The following is a 23,450-nucleotide window of genomic DNA, read 5'->3' as shown; positions in this document are numbered from 1 at the left end:
ATCCAATCAAATCAATCAAGCCAATGACCCTTGGTTATTTAGTTGGGGGCGGGGGAGGCTTCTGCGTTTGCCTTTCACACAGGGGGTTTCCTAGAGCCTAGTGTTAATAAAGGAATTTGTGTTTTCTACTGATGATTGCATTAGCATCTCCGACAGGACAGCTAAAACCCTCAGAGCTCAGAGAAAGAAGGCCGTTTACATATTCCCATCAATCAAGCTTTAAATGATTTTAGAGATAACAGGTCATTGCCATTCGATATGAGGTCTGCCCTAAAGCTCCTAAAGCTTGTTGATGGACAAGCCCAAGTGGGTCGTTTCTAGTTCTTTCTTTGATATTGCCAAGGAGAGGGTAGAGGTGCTTGGCACCTACTAAGATATTATGAGGGAAGCCTATATCCCCTGGGGTTGCTTCCTGCCTATGTGTTCAGCCTTTTAGAGAGGGTTTCAAATTCAAGCTTGCTGTGTAAGACTAGTTGAAGTCTTGTCATAGTCCCTGGAAATTAGCAAAGCAGCAGAATATTTCTGTGAGTTATGCTTATTAGATGCTCTTTTTCCCTTCTAGCTTCGACATAAAACACTTTTAATTTGATTCATATAGATTGTGTTGTTGAGGCTAACTTGAACTATTGAAGAAATCTGTCTTGTAAATTTAAACAAAATGTCTGCATAACACCCTAACCATTTCTACAAAGCTGAACTGAAGGTTGTAGAAAGTAGACAAATAATGTAAATAATCTTCTGAGGGAGGGGGTTTCAAACATTAACACCCAACCTGGCTTTATGCTCACTTAGCTCCCACTTTACCCTAGAAATTAAAGGCCCAGTGACACAGACCACCGCTTTCTGCCTTGCTTGGAAGCATGAGCCAGACTTGCCGTTCTCACCCTGCCCTGATTCTAGCGTCCGTCTTAGAAAATAAAAATAATAATGATGATGCATCCCTTTGTCTTCCTTGCTTTCAACTATCTTGGGTTTTAAGGCCTGTGTTTCTCAGGCCCTCATTTCTCGGGCCAGGGCTGCACAAATCAGCTGTGACTTTAATGTCAGCTGTTTTATATAGTTTAAGCATCTTATTGCCAAGGCCTGGTTTACATTTGTCTCAGCTAACCCTTTACCTGACTCCATGAGCTAAGCAGTAGTTGCATTAGTTACTTTTCTGCTATGGTAAGACAACCCAGGGAAAAGCAACTGAAAGGGGGAGGGGCTTATTTTAGCTCACAGTGGAAGAATGCAGCCAATCCTGTTGGAGAAGCCATAGCCACAGGAAGGAGTTTGATCTTCTTCTACATCTGCAGTCAGGGAGCTGGAGATGGCAGCTGCTATTCCCTCCCTTTCTCATTTGATTCAGTACAGGACCCCTGCCCAGGAAACAATTAAGTGACTCTTCCCTCCTCACAGGCATGCTCAGAGGCAACTTTCCTGGGTGATTCTAGGCACTGTCAAGACAATTGAAACCATCACAGTGGTATTGCCTGGAGATGACCCATGAGAAAGGAGGAAGCAAAGAGAAGTCTCCAGAGTAACTCAAGGCTGCATTGCAAGCAGTGTGTTAGAGAGACTGGATCCTGGCTCCTCTCAGAGTCAGTTATAAAGTACAAAAGTGAACCCAGATGTCCTCATGTGGGATGTTATGGACCAGAGATTAGAACTGCATCCAGCTCCAGAGTCTCTCCCCTTACCCACTATGCTGCCCAGTTTCCCACGTTTCCTCAGTAGGGTTGAAATTCTACTATGAGCATCCACTGGAATAAGCGCCATTCGTTGTTCCTGGAGAGCTGATCAGAGCCTTTGGGTAAATGACTGCATTTGTTGTGCTAGGTGAGACCAAAGATGCCCAGAGGCTAGTTTTTGTAGGTTAGAGATTCTCAACCTTAGTCTCAGGACTCCTTTTACACTTTGGAAATATTTGAAAGATATAAAAAACTTTTAGTTTTGTGTCTATCCCCTTGTAGAATATTTCCATCAATGTCCAAACCTCTGTCTTTCCTTCCTGTAATGATATGCATTGTTTTGTGATGACAATCAAAAATTAGAGAGACAGCAAAATAGCCTGAGCAGAAGGATACAGGACTGGACACTTCGGTCTCAGTGGCTATATTGTTTTGTTAGTGAGTGTCCATGTAAGTATTTTGTCAAGTTTTTCATTCCATGTAAAATATAAACCTGTCTTTGAGATAAAGGAAAATTCAAGCCACCCTCTTTTGTTTTTTAATCAACTGACTCATCGTATTATTGCTGTCATTCTGATCTATAATTTTGAAGATTTTATTCCTGCTCTAGAATATTATTAATTTGATCTGCTGCTTCGAGATTTCTCTGTGCCTGTTGAATTTGATTTGGCTCTGAAGATAAATCAATGAATAATTCTCACCTTTGGGATTTCTTTTGTCTTAAATTTTATTTTGTTTGAATATTTTAGCAAATCAAATCCAATAGAGAAAACAAATACTAGATCCTGACCAGGTGGACTTATCCCAGGAATAGAAAGATGTTTTGTCATTTGAAAAGCAGTCATTGTGATTCAACATAAAAACAGACTGAGAAAGAAAACTGCAGTATCATCTCCACATCAAGACCTCATGAGATCTTTTAAAAATCTAACATCTAACTATGTCCAAAAACAATATAACTTTCATCAAACTAAAGAAGGGCAACTTGATTGTATTAGTCACTCGGGCTGCCATAGCATCAGTGGGTGTTTGAAACAACAGAAATTTGTTGTTTCATAGTTCTGGAAGCTAAGAGTCCAAGATCAAGGTATAGACAAAAAATGGGAATCTTCCTTCCCTGGCTGGCAGATGGCTTCTTCACTCTGCCTTTGGGTGGCCTGCCTGTCTCTCTACTAGAGACAACTATGCAGATTCTCTTCCTTTCTTTCTTTTCCTTTCCAGTGCTGGGACCTGGGCCCAGGACTACATATGTTATAAGCAAGGATTATACTACTGAGCTAAATGCCTAGACCTCCTTTTACTTCTGTCCTTTGAGAAAGGGTTTCACTTGCCCAGACTGGCCTTAAACTCACTCTGCATCCCAACCTTGAACTTGTGATCCTCTTGCCTCAACCTACCAAGTTGCTAGGAATACAAGCTTATTTCCACCAAACTCAGCATTTTTAAAGGAAAATTTTTAAAGGAAATCAGTCCTATCTGATTAGCACCCACTCATAACCTCATATAACCCTTAGTTACCCTTTATAATAGTGTCACATGGGTGGTTAGATCTTGAGCATGCTTTGTGTTTTTATATTTCTTAAAATTTGGTAAAAATGTTTCTTTGTTGGAAAAACAGTTGAAATTTAAACAAAATTCAATATAAGCCATGGATCGCTAACTCCAATTTGGACTTTTAATTACTTCCTTACATAAGAATTGAAGGTTAACCAAATGTTTGAAACATGGCTTGGCTTAGCTAGACATGTTTCCTCCCACTTCTCCTCCTTTGTGTTGGCTTCCTTTGTTTGTGTTCCTACTCTTGGAGGAAGACCAAATGTCCTACCAACCCAAAATATAAATCAGTACCTTTATAGAAAATATTTCTTAAAAAAAAAAAAAAAAACTCAAAGGGCAGAAGTGGTAGTGATGCAAGGCTTTAATCCCAGCACTTGGGAGGCAGAGGAAGGCAGAATCAGGCCATCCCAGTCTACATAGAGAGTTCCAGGCCAGCCAGAGCTACATAGTGAGACCTTGATTCAAAGGAAAAAAAGAAAGAAAATGATCATGGAAGTGAAATATTTTGTTCATATCTTAGATTAATCAGCAAACTCTAGGTTATAGATAAGGTATTTGCATATGCCTGATTCAGCTTACACTTTTTATTAACAGTAAAAGTGTTTTCCTTCATGGAGACTTGTAAGTAGAAAATCTGGTCAGTAATAAAAGGGTTTAGTCTCAAGCTGATTTACATCACAAAGCCAATCAGATGTTTTGGGGAATATAATTACTTGGATTTTACATCCTAAAACTGCAAGATTTAACTATAATTTAAGTCTTATTAATATGACTGAAATCTGTTTGCTCATTGCTAGAAAATGTATCCTTCAAGCTAAAACTGATGTGCAAAAGAGATTGAGTTATAATGTTAACTTTGTAAATGACAAGGATGACTACTCAATGTCTTAGTTAAAAATATCAAAACAACATCTATCAATAAAACTATTTTTACCGATACTTCTATGTGAATATTTACAAGTATCTTCAAACTGAAGAGGTGAAACAGATCACGTTGGCATTTGTATATTATAGGCTTATCATAAAGCTATGTGAAGACACAGAAAAATGGTCTCTATAAACATATATTCTACTAAACATACCATAACTGAAGCAAGCCCGTATTTATAAACAACCTTTTAGTAATCGACAGCCTACATTGGTGGCTTAACTGGCCTTGGTTCACATCCATTCTCATTTGTGTGACAGGTCCAGCTTTTAGGACGGCAGTGACTGTAGAATGGCTCATGGAGCATGGGCAGACCCATAGCATTTTAGGGAAAGCTGAGAGAGCAGGCAGGGATGAACACATCAAGAACTGTTGGGTTTAAGTTCACTCTCAGGAAGACACAGCTATGCCGCGTCTATTCACACACACTTTCTCTTTGGAATTAACCCTTATCTTTGCATCTTCGAAACTAGTGACCATTCAGAGTTGGTTTGAGCGATTTGCTTTGTTTTCCTTCTTTGCCCGCCTCTGCCTCCCAAACACTGGGATTGAAGGTGTGTGCCACCGTGCCTAGTCATGTTCTGTTGTTCTTGTGGCTTCTTTCTGTTTCACAGATACACACTGGACAGCATTCCACAAACCATGGTCCAAACCAATGTTCAGTGATTCAGAGATTTACTAGAGTAGCATAGGAAACCACATAACCATAACTTTTCCCGATTCGGTGATTGGAAAGGGACTTCCTTAGTGCCCTCAGTGACACCTTTATCATTAAGTCATACCACTTTCTAAGTTTGTTAGGCATCTGGGATTCTGTTCTGTCATGAGAGAATCTCAACCATGAAATTGGAGAAAAGTGTGCCAACTAGTGCACACCAGCCTGCTGAGGCCACTCTTTATATGAAATGATACAAATATATTACTAAAAATCTGTGGTGTGAGGATAGAACTTTGAGCTCCTGCTAAGGCCATGGTGGAAGGAAGCTGACCAATTAAGCTTTCTGTTCTGTAGTCTTCTGTTGAATTTATTGATGTAGTTGTGGTCTTATTCTCAGTCCTAATAAACAGAATTCACCCCCCCCCCATACATTGAAAACCATTGCTTTCTCATCTCTGTCTGGATCCTCTTAGCATCCAGTTCTTTTCAGCACAAATTTAAATCTTTATATCTGGACTAATTCTTCTCATCTTTATTTCCCAGAAGAATGTTCTCAAGGCCTCCAAATACCACTTTTTTTTTTCCTGAGAGGACTGTACAATAATTATGTTTCTCTTTAAATTTGATTTGGGGCACACTTCAGAGCATAAAGATTGTCTTCACGGCATCATTCACATATGTGAAAAATGGGGGAAAACTGAATAAATGAAAAGGTTGTATTATGATACTGCTTTATTGTAAACAATTATGCAGCCTTTAAATATATGTCTTTAAAAAAACTTGGAAAATTAAAATCTTAATTCCTATAGCATTGAAAGCATAATTTAGTTGCAATAAAACGCTTTAAAAATGTATGAATAAAAATCAGATATATGCATAATGAGGTTGGAGAGATGGTGGGGTGGTTAAAAGCACTTGTTGCTTCAGCAGATGATCTGAATTTGATTCCCCCAACTCATGTTGGGTCACTCAAAATCACCTGTGACTCCAGTACTAGGGAATCCAACACCCTCTTCTGGCCTCCACAGGACCTACACACATGTAGTGCACACACACACACACACACACACACACACACACACACACAAATAAATACAATTTAAAAACATCAGGGCTTGAGTTTGATTATCAGAATCTATATTAAAAATAAGACAAAATAGCAGAGCGACAAGAAGCTCACCCAAGAACAAGTGTCTGACAGCCAAGTCCTAATTCGAAGCAGAGTCCTCAGGGAAAATGGAAAATACATTCCCAAGCAGTCTTTCCTGACACGAAAATATTACTTCAACAACCCAGAGGATGGATTTTTCAAAAAAACTAAAAGGAAGGTTGTGCCACCTTCTCCTATGACAGATCCCACCATGCTTACGGACATGATGAAAGGGAATGTAACAAATGTCCTCCCGATGATTCTTATTGGCGGATGGATCAACATGACGTTTTCAGGCTTTGTCACAACTAAGGTCCCATTTCCATTGACTCTTCGCTTCAAGCCTATGCTCCAGCAAGGAATAGAGCTGCTCACCCTGGATGCATCCTGGGTGAGTTCTGCATCCTGGTACTTCCTCAACGTGTTTGGGCTCCGGAGCATTTACTCTCTAATCCTGGGCCAGGATAATGCTGCCGACCAGTCACGAATGATGCAGGAGCAGATGACAGGAGCAGCCATGGCCATGCCTGCAGACACCAACAAAGCTTTCAAGACAGAGTGGGAAGCTTTGGAACTGACAGATCACCAGTGGGCACTCGAGGACGTGGAAGAAGAACTCATGGCCAGAGACCTCCACTTTGAAGGCATGTTCAAGAAGGAACTGCAGACGTCCATCTTCTGACCACGAGCAGGGGCCGCTGTGTCAGGAACCTGCAGTAGCGCTTAACCTTGTCACTTCCGTGGAGCTGGAGCCTCTGAGAATAAAAAGGAGGGTGCAGGGGCTGGCGGGTGCATAGCGAGGCTCGTTCTTGTCTGAGCTGGGTTCCCCTTTATGTTGGAAACTAGAGGAAAAGGAGTTCCGGATGACTGCTGTCTTCAAAGTTTGTAAGCGTTCTTCGGGTGACTCTAGTAAGGATGTCAGAGAAAGGGGAATATCCCAAGCTACTGAGACTATCTCAAAACTTAGTAAAAACTCCATGTTTGTAAGGAGAATTGTCAGTTCTCATAGCCAGTTACTATGTTCAGTCAGCCTGACTTCAGCCACAGTAAACTCCTGTTTTCTTAGGATCCAAACACCCTGCATTTTACCTTTAGTTTCTTGTTTGTATTTCTTAACTTTCTTTACACAAGTACTTTACATTTTCTCTCTACCAAAATTTAGAGGCTATGGCTGAGCGGCATGGAACTCCCTGCACTGTTCCCGTGAGCCTACAGAATGACCAGAGAGCTGGGTGTCCCAACCTGACTGAAAGAAACTCTTTCCAGAGTGGGTTCGCAGGGCCAGGGCCGACTCAGCCAACTCTCCATGTCTCTCCATCTTTAGTCCAGTGAAAACAGGTGACCCTGAGGCACAGCCAGACTCTCAAGTGCCTTTGGGCTCATCCGAGACGGGTTACATAATGCAAGTTCTTGAGTGGAACTTGAGACAATACCAACTCCATTGACCAGTCAATGGTGCTGCACTGTAAGTGGTTACTCAGTTGAACAAGTGACCTCAGTTCCCAGTTCCTCTGGGCAGGAGAGAACTTACCACTGTCAGGGCAAGAGGGCAGCTTCTGGTGGGTAGGTAGATGAAGGTGCCCAGGAGTCCTCTGTCCAGGGAAGTGACGGGGTGCCGTTCTGTACCAAGCGGTGGATGTGATTGCATGTTAAGCACTGTAGCCGAGAACACGCGACTCTTGACGAATTAAACAGCCCTGTTTTCTCTTAAAAAAAAAAAAAAAAAAAAAAAAAAAAAAAAAAAAAAAAAAAAAAAAAAAAAAAAAAAAAAAAATAAGACAAAATAAAAAACTGGATATGGTAATACACTTATAATTTTGTCTCTGGAGAAGCAGAGACAGGCAGATCCCTGGTGCATGCTTGCCAACCAGCCTAGCTTAATCCAGGATCCCCAAACTAACCGGAGACCTTATCTCAAAAAGGAAAGTGGGTGGCTACTGAGGAACAAGACCAAAGGTTGACTTCTGACCTCCATATACTCAAATGTTTATATGCACATGTATCTACACACATTATGTAACATGTATACCCATGCACATTTAAAATAAATAATGAATGAATAGGTGATAATACCCTGATGGGCTTATATTTTCTTCATTGTTTCCAATTTTTCTAAGCAAATGTTCCTTTTCTCATGCACAGACCTGCATATGGCATTCCAGATGAGGTAATGACCCACATGGAGTATGTGAGCCATACCCCTTATCTGTGCATTGCTTCATTTAAGAAATCAGGCTGGGTGGTGGTAGCGCATGCCTTTAATTCCAGTACTTGGGAGGCAGAGGCAGGCAAATCTCTGTGAGTTCAAGGCCAGCCTGTTCTACAAATCGAGTTCCAGGAAAGCTGCAAAGCTACACAGAGAAACCCTGTCTCAAAAAAAAAAAAAATCACAATTTGAGCTGGGTGGTGATGACACACACCTTTAATTCCAGCACTTGGAAGGCAGAGGCAGGCAGATCTGTGTGAGTTCAAGGCTAGCCGAGAGAGAGAGAGAGAGAGAGAGAGAGAGAGAGAGAGAGAGAGAGAGAGAGAGTTAGTTAGTTAGTTCTAGGACAGCCAGGGCTACACAGAGAAACCCTGTCTCCAAACAAACAAACAAACAAAACAAAACAAAATTTGAATAAAATATTTCATATTTTGATTTACCCAAAGAGGATGCATTTGGATTAAGGTTTTTCTTTTTATTTCATAGTTTTTAAGTCTCTTTTTATTGTATTTGTCTTCTATGTTAGTTTAATTGGGTGGGAAGTGATTGATTGTCTCCTAGAAAGAATGTAATATGTGCTGGGTAAATTACATTGCAGGAAAAAAGAAGTCACTTAACAGTGTGTCAGTGTTGCGACGGCAAGATGATTCACTAGGTGTGGACATTTGCCCTGAAGCCTGACATCCTGACTCTATTCCCCAGGACCCACAGACCCACATGGCAGAAGGAGAAAACAGACTCCTGAGTTGTCCTCTGACCTCCACATGTGCGCCACGGTACACAATCCCCTACCCACCCACACTCGCCTACACTCACACATACCAATTAGTGAGTGTAATTTTAAGACTTTAAAAATAGTAGGTGGGTGAGACTTGATCTAATGAAAAGAAAGAACAATAGCAAATGTTGGAGAAGATGTTTTAAAATGGGGGCAATTTGTTGTTCCTTAAAAGGTTTAATATAACTTTATCATATTACCCAACAGTACGACTCCTGGATATGTGTCTAAATGAGATGGAAACATGTCTACGCTGAGTAAGAAATATCCAACAGCATTATTCATATTGGCCAAAATCTACAAATCAATAATTACCAAGGGATAAATGAATTTTAAATGTGATATGTTCATTCAGTTGAATATTTGTGGATAGGAGGAAGTAATGATTCAGAGATGCATGCAGCAATAGAGATGGATCTCAGAACACGCTAAGGGCAAATGGCAGATAGGAAAGACTGTAGCGTCTCTCACTTACTTTATATCCAGAGAGGCAATCTGAGGGACAGAAGAGGGCTTAAATTCCTAGCAGTTTGGAACTGCAAACAGTCAAAACAGACCTCTAAACTGAAAGAAATATTGTGATGATTGCATGTCTTTAAATTCACTAAAAAAATCACCACTCATTCATGCATTTTAAATGGGTGAATTTATAGTATGTAAATTACCTATTAATAAAGCTGTCAAAATTTTTAAAAGAATATTTTCTGGGAGACTCAGCCTGATGAGAAGCTGTCTGTCACTTACTCTATATTCCTATTATTTCCTTCGAAACTGTTTGAAAACGTGCTTGACACTAATGCTGAACATGCAATCATCAGTTTGGTTTAACTATAGCAAGCACAGTATTGCCAAAGTCAACTACTACTTCCTGTTTTCGTGTCCACGTGCTTCTTGTGGGACCAAAGGAAAGAGAGGGGCCATTTCATTGGCATGAGCAAAAGAAATGTTTGCCCCAGTGGGATGCCTTGGCTACCACTCATTGTGGCTGTCACAGGGCATCAAGACACCTGGATGACTGTTATTCATTCTTCTCTGAGGTTTTACAGTTAAAAAAATAACTCAACCTTGAACATAAAGCATGGAATATATGATCCTATTTTAGAAAACATTTGCTACTCCTGTGATTAGGAGCACTTATGATAGGACCAATTCCTAGATAACCGTATTCAAGAAAAAAAAAAATATATATATATATATAATATATTGACTTGAAAATCCTGCATACATATCTCTAGGAAAACACATTTCTATTGACCAAAAAACTTTAATGACTGAAAGATTGCTATGCGATTTCTAAGTGGAGATATTTTTCCCCTTAAAATTCTATTTTGTTTTATATTTTCACTTTGATCTGAGCAACACATAGAAACTTGCAAATAACAATGTTCGGTATCGATTGACAAGCTCATATTTCTTCTAGTTTGTAACTTTTTCACAGCGTCGATCCATCCCTCTTTGGGGGCCAATTTTAGCATTCTTTTATGGCTTGTCAATCCTTTTATTCTGTGTTATTTACTACCAGCTCAGCTAAAACTGATGTGTCAAGACAGTTCTCTGTTATTGTAGCAAAGGCCTGAAATAAATCAACGTATAGAGAGAAAAGCTTTACTTTGTCTCACAGTTTCAGGTCGCAGTCCATGGCTGTGGGCACTGTTGCTTTGGGCTGATTTGGACTCATTGTGCCAGCAGTATGTGATAAATAAAGGTGTTCATTTTGTTACCAGAAACAAGAGAGAAAGAAAGAGGAACAGGCCAGATATCCATGTGATACATGAGGCCTCCCACTAACCTCAACACTTAATTGTGGGACATGAGTAGGAGGGGGGAGAAACACTGCCTCCCAAATAAGGCAGGATCACTGCAATCATCCTTCATGATAAACACTGCAATGATGAACACACAGCAATGAATAACTGCTACCTCCAACATTCCCTTATGGATAGAGAAGGTGTCCATGAGGCTGCATCTTTCCCGAGGTACTATTGGTTCTTAATGGTTGCTGCTGTGGGAAAGGTACCATTTTCTTCAGTGCTATAGCTCGTGGGGGGGAGAAATGGGCTCATAGGGAAAGTAAGGGGGATGCCAGAATAATGGAATGGCTCATATAATCATGTACCTTGTATGAATATATTAAATTATTTTAAAAGTTTAAAGGTCCACAATCCTCCAATAGCATCACTTTAAGAACAAGACTTAAATGTGGGCTTTCAAGAACTAACTGGAGTTCCTGCATTGCTATCATCTTGGGGATTGGCTGGTTGGGTTTAGGATAACTCTAGATAATTTTATTAGACAGAAGAGTCTCCACCAGTGCTCTCTTTTTTATCATAACTGTAATGGAATTTAGATTATTATGTCAATCTGTATTGGCTCTGTGTGTTTTGATTTTCAGGAAATTTTTCCTGGTATTTACTGGTTGATTGATTCATTTATTGAACCAGGCATTTAGTGAAAAGCTACCATAGTGCCATGTACCAGAAATATGAATATGAAAGACATCTCTGCCTCAAAAATCTCACCAATTGGCAATGGACATCATTTAGTGGAAAGAAAGGATGGAGGCATGTAACAGGTTAAAAAAAAAAAAAAGGCATGGTTGATTTCCCATGTGGCCTTTCAACTAAACTTTGATGAAATAATCCAGTTGGAGAAGAAATAAAAGATTTGGCCAGCAAAAAGAAAATCTGGATAAAGTTGTAGATATACAAAATAATATATTGAAGCCAGCCATGGTGGTTCACGTCTTTAATCCTAGTACTTGGGAGGCAGAAGCAGGAGGATCTCTGTGAGTTTGAGGCCAGCCTGGTCTACAGAGCGAGTTCCTGGACAGCCAAGGCAACATAGAGAAGCCTTGTCTCAAAACAAAACAAAACAAAAAAGAAAGGAAGGAAAGAAGGAAGAAAAGAGAGAATGAAGGAAGGAGGGGAGGGAGGGAGAGAGAAAAGAAGAGAAGAGAAGACACTGTGGTTGGAAGTATTGAAATTCTAAATTTATTGGAGAGTGGGCGGGCCCTGTGATAGAGAACTTCTGTGGATTGTGTACACTCTGGTTCCTCTTTATCTGCAGTGTGGAACAGAGCATTGGATGAACTATATAGAATTAGGTTGAAATAAACTGAAAAAGAAATGAAATTATCTTTATTTTAACAACATCAATTAAAAAAAGAAGCTAAAGTGTATGAAGTTGCTGCATAAGAAAGTAAAATTAAAAATGTAGTATATGAATGTAGGTCAATAAAAGCATTAGTTTTTATTATAACAACATTATTCAAAATAAGAGAAGGGAGGAGGAGGAGGAAAGAAAGGAAAGGAGGAGGAGTAGAAGGTATTTCACAGTCGTTATAAAATTATTTCAGATTAAAATAAAAAATACAAGACTAAGTTGGGATTTAAGGAATGCCACTCCCTCCCCCTACACACACACACACAATGCCAATGGTCCAATCTCATTTGTAGTTAATTTGCCATGAAAGGCACCTGTTGACCAACATTTGGGTGTTGGTCAGGAAAAAACAAGCCAAGTGCCAAACTGTAATTAGGTAAAAACTGTCCTAGACAGATGGCCATTTTGGCACAATTGGCATAAACAATGTATGAATTGATGTGAATTGCTTTAACACATTATTTCTCTCTTCCAAGAAACTTAATGTAGACCCCATGTGACTCCTGTTTATCGACTCATCGGTAATTATAGGTCTAAATTAATCACTTGGTTTATCACTGGCTAATTACTCAAGCTGGCCTCTCTAGATACTTCAGCAACAAGCAAACAGTTTAGCTAATATTAAATAAAAACCCCAAGTACACAATAAAAGAAATGGAGTAATAAATCTCTGTTTTGAACCTTCCACATAGTTAACACAGCAGTGTAAAAAATGAATCCCTGTCAGGTTTTGTGGCCTCTGCTTATCATCCCAGCATTCTCATGCAGAGGCATGAGAGGTCAGAAGCCAGCCTCTTCTCTGTAACCGGTTCTGGGCCAGCTAGGGCTGCTCAAGGAAAGCTTGCCTCAAAACAAAACAAAATGACAATTTTTCACAGGTCATTGAAACTAATTAATTACTAACCCTGGTTAATGTGTAAATCAAATCATGGAATCTTCTTGGACAAATACATTAAATTTTGATGGAATGAGAAACTTGTGTTTGGCATCAGAACATGCTTTAAGACCCCAGGAGGAAAATGATGTTCAACTGCATCCGTTGGCATATTTGTTTCTGTGATTACATGCTTTCTCTTAGCTTATGGCTGTATTTGACAGTTGGTTTTAGAAGACAGAAATCAGTAGTTTGCTGAGATGTTGAACACCTTAGTCTCTCCAGCAGTAAATTACATACAAATGCATTAACTCTCTGCAGTTCATTCTAAAAATTAATATGATTAGACGGGAAGATCCCTGGGTTCTGTTTGTTATTCGACTGTGGGTTAGTTATGTTTTGTTTATTGACAATACTTGGGAGTCAGAGTTAGGAATGCAGGAGTAAACTGATTGATGTCAAACATTTCCCCAAAAGCACAGTCGGTTCTATGGGAACGCTTGAATCATATGCCCAGCAATTAAGGTGTCCAATGATTGGGTTTTAGGACATCTCAAAGCCTGGGCTGGTCATGGATATTTCACATGAGAGGGTAAGGTTTGGATAAGAGAGAAAAATCTGACAAGGCTGTACCCAAGTAATGTGAGGGCTTTTGCCCTTGACCGCTGGCTCAGACAAAATCTAAAGGTGTATGTAACTTATTCTCTGCTTGTGGTGTTTGTTGATTTACTTCCTATGTGTGAATTTGCCCCCGCCCCACCCCTTTCTTTCTCCTTGGAATTTCTCCTGTATCAAAGCCTCTGATGGGATTGATGGCAAACAAGAATGCTTAACTTAGTTAATTTTCCTTGAGCAGTAGTTTTTCTGAGGAAAGCCTTGAGTATGTAGAAGGCGGTGCACATTGCTAAATACTAAAGTAGGAATAAGTTGACTTGGCCGTTCATAGTGCTAAATTTAGTGACTGGACACTTTGCGATGACTCCACATGATCACTTTTTCAGATTCCCCTTGAAAAGCTCCCTCAATTCGAAAGGTCTTCAACCTGCCAAATGTGGAATACTTCAAGTAGCTAAGCAGGAGTGGGAGAAAAGCAAGCGGTCCTTTCACCAATTAAGTGGTTGTAACAATTAGAGTTATGATTGACAGTTCTATTGTCTAACACTAATACATTTAATAAGCTTTGAAATTTCATAGTAGAAGTAACAAGGCCTTGCTAGGTGTTTTTGTGTGTGTGGCAGTGTTGTGAAAACAAAGAGCAGCATTTTCTTAGCTTAGATATGTTGCTTAGTTTTTTTCATCTTCTCTTGGAATAATAATGGAAATATTTTTTTAACTCTCAATACCCAGTCTGAACAATCACACAGTGCTAAGAGTTTCTAAAATGAGTAAGCGTAAGCATGTGATTGAGAGGTTGGAGATAACAGATGGGAAGAAAGCAGTCTTACCTGCAAGAAGCAGTCACAGGAAGATTTATACTTAATATTTCTCTCTTTTTTTTTTTTCCTTTTCTTTTTTTGGTTTTTTGAGTCATGGTTTCTCTCTAGCTTTGGAGCCTGTCCTGGAACTTGCTCTGTAGAACCAGGCTGGCCTTGAACTCACAGAGATTTACCTGCCTCTGCCTCCCAAGTGCTGAGATTAAAGGCATGCACCACTATCTATACTTAACAGTTTAATATGTAATTGAATCTTTTTTTTTTTTTTTTTTTTTTTTTTTTGGTTTTTCGAGACAGGGTTTCTCTGTGTAGCTTTGCACCTTTCCTGGAACTCACTCTGTAGCTCAGGCTGGCCTCGAACTCATAGAGATTCTCCTGGCTCTGCCTCCTGAGTGCTGGGATTAAAGGGGTGCACCACCACCGCCTGGTGAATCTTATTATTAACAGTGCATCTTATCATTACTTTGACAAAAGTATCAGAATAGAAGTTTCAAAATAAGACATTGATTCTTTTTGTCGCAAGCTATCTGTGACTTATTAATGTATTTTATTTCCTGCCATCTTCAGAAAGCAAACAGATAAGCAAGGTGAAAAACTTACCGATGGGAAAGATGTGTGAAGAAGAGCCCATCACTGGTCACCACCACCAAGACAGCAGAAAACAAACATTTTTTCAGTTAATTTGAAATAGATATATTCAAAACACTGTTTCCCAATTAAGTAAGAATGGAAGGGAGTCAACTAACAAAGGTTAAGAACAAAAGAGATGTGCCCTTCTTAATCCATGAAAGAATTCTCAGTGTCTCAGAGGGATAGACAAGGGTATGTCTGTTCAAAGAAAAGTGCTGGCCTCTCATCAGAACAGAGACTACCGCTACATACTCCAGAGCTGAGAAGGCAGACTGGATTGACCTGAGCACTGTCATCAAGGCCTCACTCCACATGTTTGTCAGCAGTTGCACCTTTAAGACAATTTTCACATATTTCAGAACAAAGGGGGCAAGGGTTGGAGATATTTCTAGTCATGTACACAGTACAGATTGATGGAGGGAGGAAAGATTATGCTGAAACGGAGAATATTACTCAAACGTTGGCACCCAGGACTCAGTGATTAAGAGCACTGGCTGCTCTTCCAGAGGATCTGGGTTCAATTCCTAGCACCCACAGGGCAGCTCTCAACTGTTTTGTAATTCCAAATCCAGGGTGTCTGATATCCTGTCGGGCCTCTGTGAGGACTTCATTCATGTGCTACAAAGACATAGTCAGGTAAATACCCATATACATAAAATAATAAAATAAAAAGTTTTTTTAAGTTAATATTAACTCTAAACTTTCTGGAAGACAAAATTTTTAAATGTAGTAAGTTAGTTCTTACCTTTCATTTTTCTGTTAAAAGAATAAATAAGTTAATTGTGAGAAATAAACATTTTTGTGCTATTAAATTTCAAATCAAAAGTTGACACAAGGATCTTATGTAAGTTATTTTATAAAAATCTATTATAGGATGTTTCCATGTTAATATTAGTCAATATTCTATTCAAATGTATGCATTTCCTCTGCTCTTTGTCCTCTCCTGGCTATGTGACCTGGAGTCACTGCTCTGAGTCTCTGGATCTATAAATCGATGTACCAAAAGCAAGATCCCTGAAACACAATTACCTAATAAAATCGAGTCACTTCAGTCATTATTGCCATTGTTCACAGTACCACAGTGACCATTTATACCACTCTACTTCCCAGGACCTACAATGAATCTCTGGACTTGGAAATTTATTTCAGTGTAGTCAGCCAGCTTGCCAGTAATATCATTTCTTGTATTCAGAGACAAGCAGCATTTATATTCTTAGGTCAGCAATACAATAGATCCTGAGGACACAGTTAGAATATATGGTATCAAGAATGTGAAGTTACTAAAAGATAGTTGGTGGACCTCTAAAGATGTGAGTCTTTAAAAGTTTTGAAAAATTTTATCTTCTTTTTTAAATTTCTGAATTCTTGTGTATGCAAAGATAATGCTAGGTTGCTAGGATGTGCATGTTGGGGGTGAGGACGTAAATCAGAAAATAAGTGTTGAGGATTAGCCATCACTAACCCTCTAGTTATTTGTTTCGGTTGTCTAGTTGCACATATGAGCTATGCCTTTCAATTGGACTTATCCTTATTTAGTACTCAAGAAGCAATGGGAGATAGGAAAGCATGAAATAATGGATGACTTTCAGGGTGTCCGGCAGACAGAGTTCTGCTCATAAGTCTGTAAGTGGAGAATGTGTCCTCTACTCCTACATTGCTCATTCTGACTCCTCCTTTCATGAATTTTCAAGTATTCAGGGTTGTTGAGAGCAAGGGTGGACTGTCTGTATATAGTAGTCACAAAAAGAATGATCAGATTTATTGTTAGACCTTTGATAAGTTTAGATAATAGATGGTAATAAAGGATCAATGTCCTCGGAAGAAAGGAATCCTCCTCCAGGAGTTTGATTAGAGTCTTATTGATGTTCTGTGGGGTTGTTGTTTCGGCACCTTAGTAATATTTGGGACATTCTAGATCTTAGAGAGTGAAGAGCTGAACCAGATCCGTATGAGAATAACTAAGAATGAACTAAATTAGGATAAAGGGTCATGTAGGACAAAAATAAGTTAAATAGCTAACACAATGATAGCAGAAATTTTTATCCTGGGTGCTACATGTTACTGGGAAATTGAGGTCTGCTCTTTGAGTTCTTACTCTCATTAGTAAAAGAATGTAAGAACAGAATCAAGAGAAAAAAGGAAAGAAAGAAACAATGACATTTTTAACAGTCACATGACAGACAAGAAGCCACATGGCAAGGAGGGGAGCTTCAGAGAAAGAACGAGGAAACCCAGAGCTTCCAGAAAAGCATGCCAAGGCTTTGACAAATATCAAAAAAAGGAAAAGGAGGGGGTTGGAGAGATGGCTCAGAGGTTAAGAGCACTGTCTGCTCTTCCAAAGGTCCTGAGTTCAATTGCCAGCAACCACATGGTGGCTCACAACCATCTGTAATGAGATCTGGCGCCCTCTTCTGGCCTGCAGGGACACATGCAGGCAGAGGACTGTATGCATAATAAATAAACAAATCTTAAAAAAAAAAAAAGGAAAAGGAGAAAAGAGGGGGAGGAGAAGCAGGAGGAAAAAGTGTAATTGGACTTCCCTTTGGGCCACCAGCTACTAAATACAACACAGAGACTTATTATTAATTGTGAAAGCTTGGCCTTAGCTTAGGCTTTTCCCCGACTAGCTCTTATGACTTAAATCAACCTGTTTCTATGAATCTACATTCTACCACATGGATCAGTTGCCCCTTGTCTGTACCATATGTCCAACTTCTTCAGTGTCTTGCTAGTGTATTCCCAACTCTCTTCTTCCCAGAGTTCTGCTCTCTTCAGAAATCCTGCCTATTCTCTCCTGCTATTGGCCCTTCAGCTCTTTATTAAACCAATCAGAAGGAGACTTAGGCAGAGAAACATCTTTACTTTATACAAAAAGATTATCCCACAATAAGGAAGAGGAAAGAAAAGTTGTGTTTTTCTTCAGAACCAACCATGACTCAGCAAGTCACTGTCCCAAGGGCAGGCTTTCTAGGAAAGAAAAGGGCATTATCTCATTTAAAAAGATAATTATTCCTCTCATCTCTTTAGTGTGGATGCTGGTGAATTAGCCTTCCTAGGAGGGGGGGGGGAGGGAGAATGGAGGTTGTCTCTACCAGGTGATTGACAGGCTCAGCTGAATTAGATTAACTCTTATGTTTTGGATATTTTAGAATGTTCCATCTCCACCTAAGGCCAGAGGTGGATTTCATACTTTCAGCCAGGAAAAAATAGCTTTCCCTTACTTAATGGGGTTCAGCAGAACCCTGATTAAAGCTACTATAACTTTTCCGTGCTCTGAAGAGGTCATAGTAACACCATGTAGGACATAGGCTGAAACTGGGGAAGAGTTCTAATCTGTCTCCACCCTGAAAATTCAGAGATACAGTTCTGAAACTGTTTATCAGAAGGTGTTGGTGTCTGGACTAGGGTTTGGGTCTCATGTATGTCTTCCAGGCAAGGGTACTCAACTAGGAGGAGACAAGAAACCAGAGCTCCCTTCTTGCATTCTTGGCTGGAGAACCAAGAACGTTTCTGGAACTGTAGCTTTTGAGCTTCCCTCCCCTACACTGCCTAACCAGTTCCTATCTCCTGCCTTCATCAGTAAGACCAATCAGAACTTTTTTATTGAACAAACCAAGAGCTGTCTGGAATGTGCTGGATTTCCATCTGACCTCCAAGGAATTCATTGCCTTCAATCCAAATTACATTTAGAGCTCTCTAAAATCACAAGAAAGAGTGTGCTTTCTGAAACAAGTAATCCATGCTCTTATCTTAAATCCCTGACTTCTAATACTACCAAGTCTTCCCCCTTTTAAGTTATCAGTTAATTCATTCTGGCATGAAAGCTTAGGACTTACAGAACTACTGAGGTGCAAAGACAGAAACTGATTTTTATTATTGTTAACTGCTCATGCAGATATTAAAAACAATCAATATTTTGGTGGTGAATTCAGGAATATTCTATCTTCTTGTTACAAGTATATTTGAACAAAAACAAGCAGTGATTTTTATCCAGTAGTATGGTTTTACTCCTTTAAATGTTTTCTCTCAATATTATTTTACTTAATACAAACAAATTGTTTCTATTCTAATGAAAAATGAACCTAACACCCCCCCAAATTCTAGTCCCAATATAGGTAATTTAAGACCTATTGATTTCCTCTTTCCAAATCTCCAAGATAATTAATTACATATGTATATCTCTAAGAAGTTTTAATTAGATATTTTAAGTTTTTGACATTTGATAAATGTTGGGAGAAAATTATCATTCATATTCTTACTCAATAAAGCTGATGGCTTTTTTCTTAACTTGATGTTTAAAAGCAAGCAGTATTTATATTTGGAAAATGACAAGCTTGACCTGACTGGCTTCAACTGACTGAAGAGAACATTAATTGGTCTGGGATGTGAAGGATTGCCTGCTGAGTGTTTGGATTAATCCAAGCACTTAGGAGTAAAAGTCATTCCCTGGTGTCCTTACGTGCAACTGATTTTAAAAGCCCCTGATGAAAAAAAAAAATAAAAGCCCCTGATGATTTTGATATTGAAGTAATTCTCCACCGCTTTTAAGTGTCACCGGTAAAAACAAATGACAGGAGGCAGAACCTTCCTCTACCCATCCTCAATAGTCTCCTATCTTTGCTTTGTCTCCCATCCCTGCTTAGGTTCTCAGACTAGACATGATTAGATATCTTCAAGGTGGTGCAGCTCGAGATGACCTCAGTAGTCTCCATCAATTGGAAGCTGTATCTAAATTCTGAGTAAAGGTTATTGATGATTTGTTTTTCTATTGTTGAATGGCGAAACTATCCCATAACTGTATTTTACCTCCTTGCAAAAGGGGAGTATCTAATGTCTAATTCTTTCTATGTTAACAGCACTTGATGTCCATTGTCTACAAGCATTTGTTCCATGTTAGTTTAGATGCTCTAATTCTTTATTACCTACAATATTTCTATCCATAGAATTTATAGATTTTAATATGTTTTAATCACTTTAGTATTTCTTTTTAATAATGCTCAGATTTCTTCATTCAGGCCAGTGGGAGCCTCCTCCAGTTTCATTCTGAGTTTTATGGACACAGATGTAGTTTAAAAATCTTCTTTGTTTTTTTCATATATTATGATTTTATGACACCCCCCCATCAGCTTTCGGAAAAATGCTGTTATTTATAGACTCACAAACTGAACACCAGGTTGTAGCCACTACCCACCTGGCCAATGCTTCTAATCCTTGTTAGCACATAGAGGTTGTTTTAATGTTTATATTTTCCTATTCTGATTTATCTATTAATTCAATAATTGACTCTTTGTTCACATGTACACCACTTTGCTTGTAAAACTCATTTCCTCCAGGAACTTATCACTTATACTTCACAAGTTATTCATGGGAACAATGGAACTCCTTGTATTCAGAAGACAGTACTGCAAACCATATGGCAATATTTTGTGCTAGCTTTTCATAAGATTAATATTTTATATATTGCATATGAATTGTCATTTTAGTTCAATTTCTTCTGAAAATCATTTTAAGGAAATATGCCTTTGTGCTGGAAAACACACAAAAGCTTTATAGCGATGGAAACACATTAGTAAATCAGAACCCATTGGCTTATTAGTCACCATTTTTCTAATTAGGGTGTGAAATCTTAATGTTTTGGAGTCTGATTAACTGATATAGCTATGTCATGGTGCTCATACCAATTTCTGTTTCATCGGGCATTGCAAAATAAAGGGAAAAAAAAACTAATAGACACGATTAAAAGAAGAGAAAAACAAGGAGTCATAACCCCATTCAGACTTTGCTTAACACCTGAGAAAATGCGGCAGCCATGTTTCAGATTCATCAGTATCAATTAAGATTATCAATTATTAGCTTAGCTTTTGTATAACTAATGGCAAGCGTGTGGGGTACATGTGTACATAAAGCTCAGTCTGGATACCTGTACCACGGAAGATGAAGCATTAAAGCAAATTATTTAGCATATTGAGAAAAGTTAAAATAAACTATGCTAGCATCTACTACAGATGTTTGTTATAACAGACCTGATTCATGACAAGTGTTTGTTGAGTAGGTCTCTTCCTCTTCTCTCCCACACCCCAAATGAAGTTTTATGTAACTTTTAAGTCAAGACCCATTTGTATATTAAGAGCACCTGTGGATATACTTATACACATAAATTTTCATTTTTGTGTCCATAAAAGTGTATGGAAAAATACATTAAGACGACTAAAAAGTGGCCACCTCTCAAGAGCAATTCTAAAGAGGGAGGAAGTGTAAAACAAGAAGTCTATATATTATACTTTTTCTCATTTTAGGTTTCAATTTTTTTATACCTATGTAACTTAAAAAATATACAAATTTAAAAAATAATTAATGAAACTGAATTATCTTTGTGCTGGCTTTGACTATCAAAACAACCTGAAAAAAGACACACAGAATAGGTAATTGTATGGAATTATTCAAAGTCGTATTTACATATGATCATTTTTCTAAAATATCTTTTCTACTGGTGACATGTTTCTGCCACTAGAGAACCATTTCTGTCTTAAAAAATCATTAAGATTCTGTTTTTAACTTTGTGTGTATGTGTGTGCCTTTGTGGCAGTTTGTACAAATGAGTGCAGTGGCCCACAGAGGCCAGGAGAGGGCACTGGATCCCCTGGTGTTGGAGTTACAAAGGTTGTGAGCTGCTTGATTTGGGTGCTAGGAACCAAACTAAGGTTCTCTGGAAGAGCACCAAGCATTCTTAGTCCCTGAGCTAGCTCTTCCCCCCCCCCCAAAAAAAAAAAACATTTTTTAATGTTTTTTTTTCCTTAACCAGGAAAAAAAATTAAGATTAAAGTAAACCATAAAGTACAAATTTATTTTTTGCAAGTGGTTCTGAAGCATCTATCTGTTATCTGCATTCAAACTTAGCTAACATGAGCATACTGTCCATTGTCATTTTAATATTTCCCCCCCTCTCTCTTTGGGTAGAATGAGGCTGGGTTTGTTCGTGTATACACTATACTAACAATCACTTGTTCCAAGAGCACTCAGTTGATCTCGCAGGTGTTTATTTGTAGTTTTCTCCCCCACAGTATCTACACAATGGGCATTGGATGAATTGCTTCTAAGCATCTGTGTGTGTGTGTATGTGTGTGTATGTTCATATGTGTACATGTTATGTGAGTGAATGCACATATGTGTGCTTGTGTGTGTAAAGGTCACGGATCAATGATGGGTGTCTTCTTCATCAGTGTCCACCTTATCTTTGCACCATATTTGCTTTAAGACAAAATTTACTAAGTAGTTATATTATTATCAATATATTATGTCTAGGGTCTAATAATCATGCAATAGTGTTTTTTGAAGGCTAGGGGCTTTGTTAATAAGTGTACTCAATTCAGCAACATGCTGAGAGGCAAAAAATTGGCAATTCAATGACATTGGAATTGATAATAGTAATCACTATTATTAACTAAGGACTTACTATGTCTTAGTCACTTTTTAAGCGCTTCTCCTATGCTGAGTTTTAGTATGTAAAACAGTCCTGTGAAGTATGTACTACTATCCTAAATCTAAGAAATCTCAGGCACCAAGTAACTGCTAAGACCGAGGCAGTAAAGATGGCAGGCAGCTGGACAGAAAACTCTTGAAGTTTCACTCTGAAGTAGAATATAAAATGGAGGCATGACTAAAAAGGAATATAGGCTCGGGGAGGATTGTTTGAGGAGTGAGATCCTGGAATGAGTTTGTATTTTAAGGAGGATGACTCACCAGAAAGGGAGTGTTGAAGACACAAAGCAGAAAGTTGAGTATCTTCAGGAATGGGAAGAGCTGGGGAGGGCGGGGGCATTCAGTTAAGTCACCAGCTAAATGTACATTCCTCCCTCTTTACCCATTTCTGTGCCTCTGATTACTTGTCTGAGGAAGCAAGCTGGGCTATTAATGATTACTAATCCTTTTCAAAATTAAGATTTGATGGCTATCTAATTGCTTGACAGTTCTACACTGTAATACAATTTTAAATCTTACCAGCCTTGAGAAGAATTTCCTGCAATCCTAGAATTTTTCTTATTTGGGGGGCGGGGGTGTACTTGGTTTTCATAATAGAAAAACTCTTAATAATAAAAATGTTCAACCTGTTTAAAAATACATTTAATTTTGACTGCATCTTTACTGTTTAATTGATTATTATTCTGAAACACAAAATCACCTCAAAGGCTTACCTAATGAGTTGGTAATTAATAGGATCCTGCTCTAATGGTAACACTGAATTACCTGAAGATATGCATTTTAGTCCATGACTTGTTTGTTTGTTTGTTTAAGATTTATTTATTTATTTATTTACTTTATGTGTATGGTGCTCTATCTGCATGTACAAATTTATACCAGAAGAGGGCATTAGATCTCATTATAGATGGTTGTGAGGCACCATGTG

At 38.7% G+C, this 23,450-nt stretch overlaps 1 protein-coding gene and 1 pseudogene across 5 annotated transcripts in view; both read left to right on the top strand.

The window, feature by feature from the left end:
* Positions 1 to 23,450, top strand: part of Prkg1 (protein kinase cGMP-dependent 1) — a 1,181,731-nt gene that overhangs the window by 581,058 nt on the left and 577,223 nt on the right. The gene's annotated exons all lie outside the window — the stretch shown is intronic.
* On the top strand, positions 5,049 to 7,668 carry LOC143271855 (ER membrane protein complex subunit 3 pseudogene; annotated as a pseudogene). Its single transcript, XR_013049133.1, has one exon. The product of XR_013049133.1 is annotated as an ER membrane protein complex subunit 3 pseudogene (transcript).

Source organism: Peromyscus maniculatus, chromosome 1, assembly GCF_049852395.1.
Source record: "Peromyscus maniculatus bairdii isolate BWxNUB_F1_BW_parent chromosome 1, HU_Pman_BW_mat_3.1, whole genome shotgun sequence".
Classification (NCBI taxonomy): domain Eukaryota; kingdom Metazoa; phylum Chordata; class Mammalia; order Rodentia; family Cricetidae; genus Peromyscus; species Peromyscus maniculatus.
This window is presented reverse-complemented; position numbering and strand designations above follow the sequence as displayed.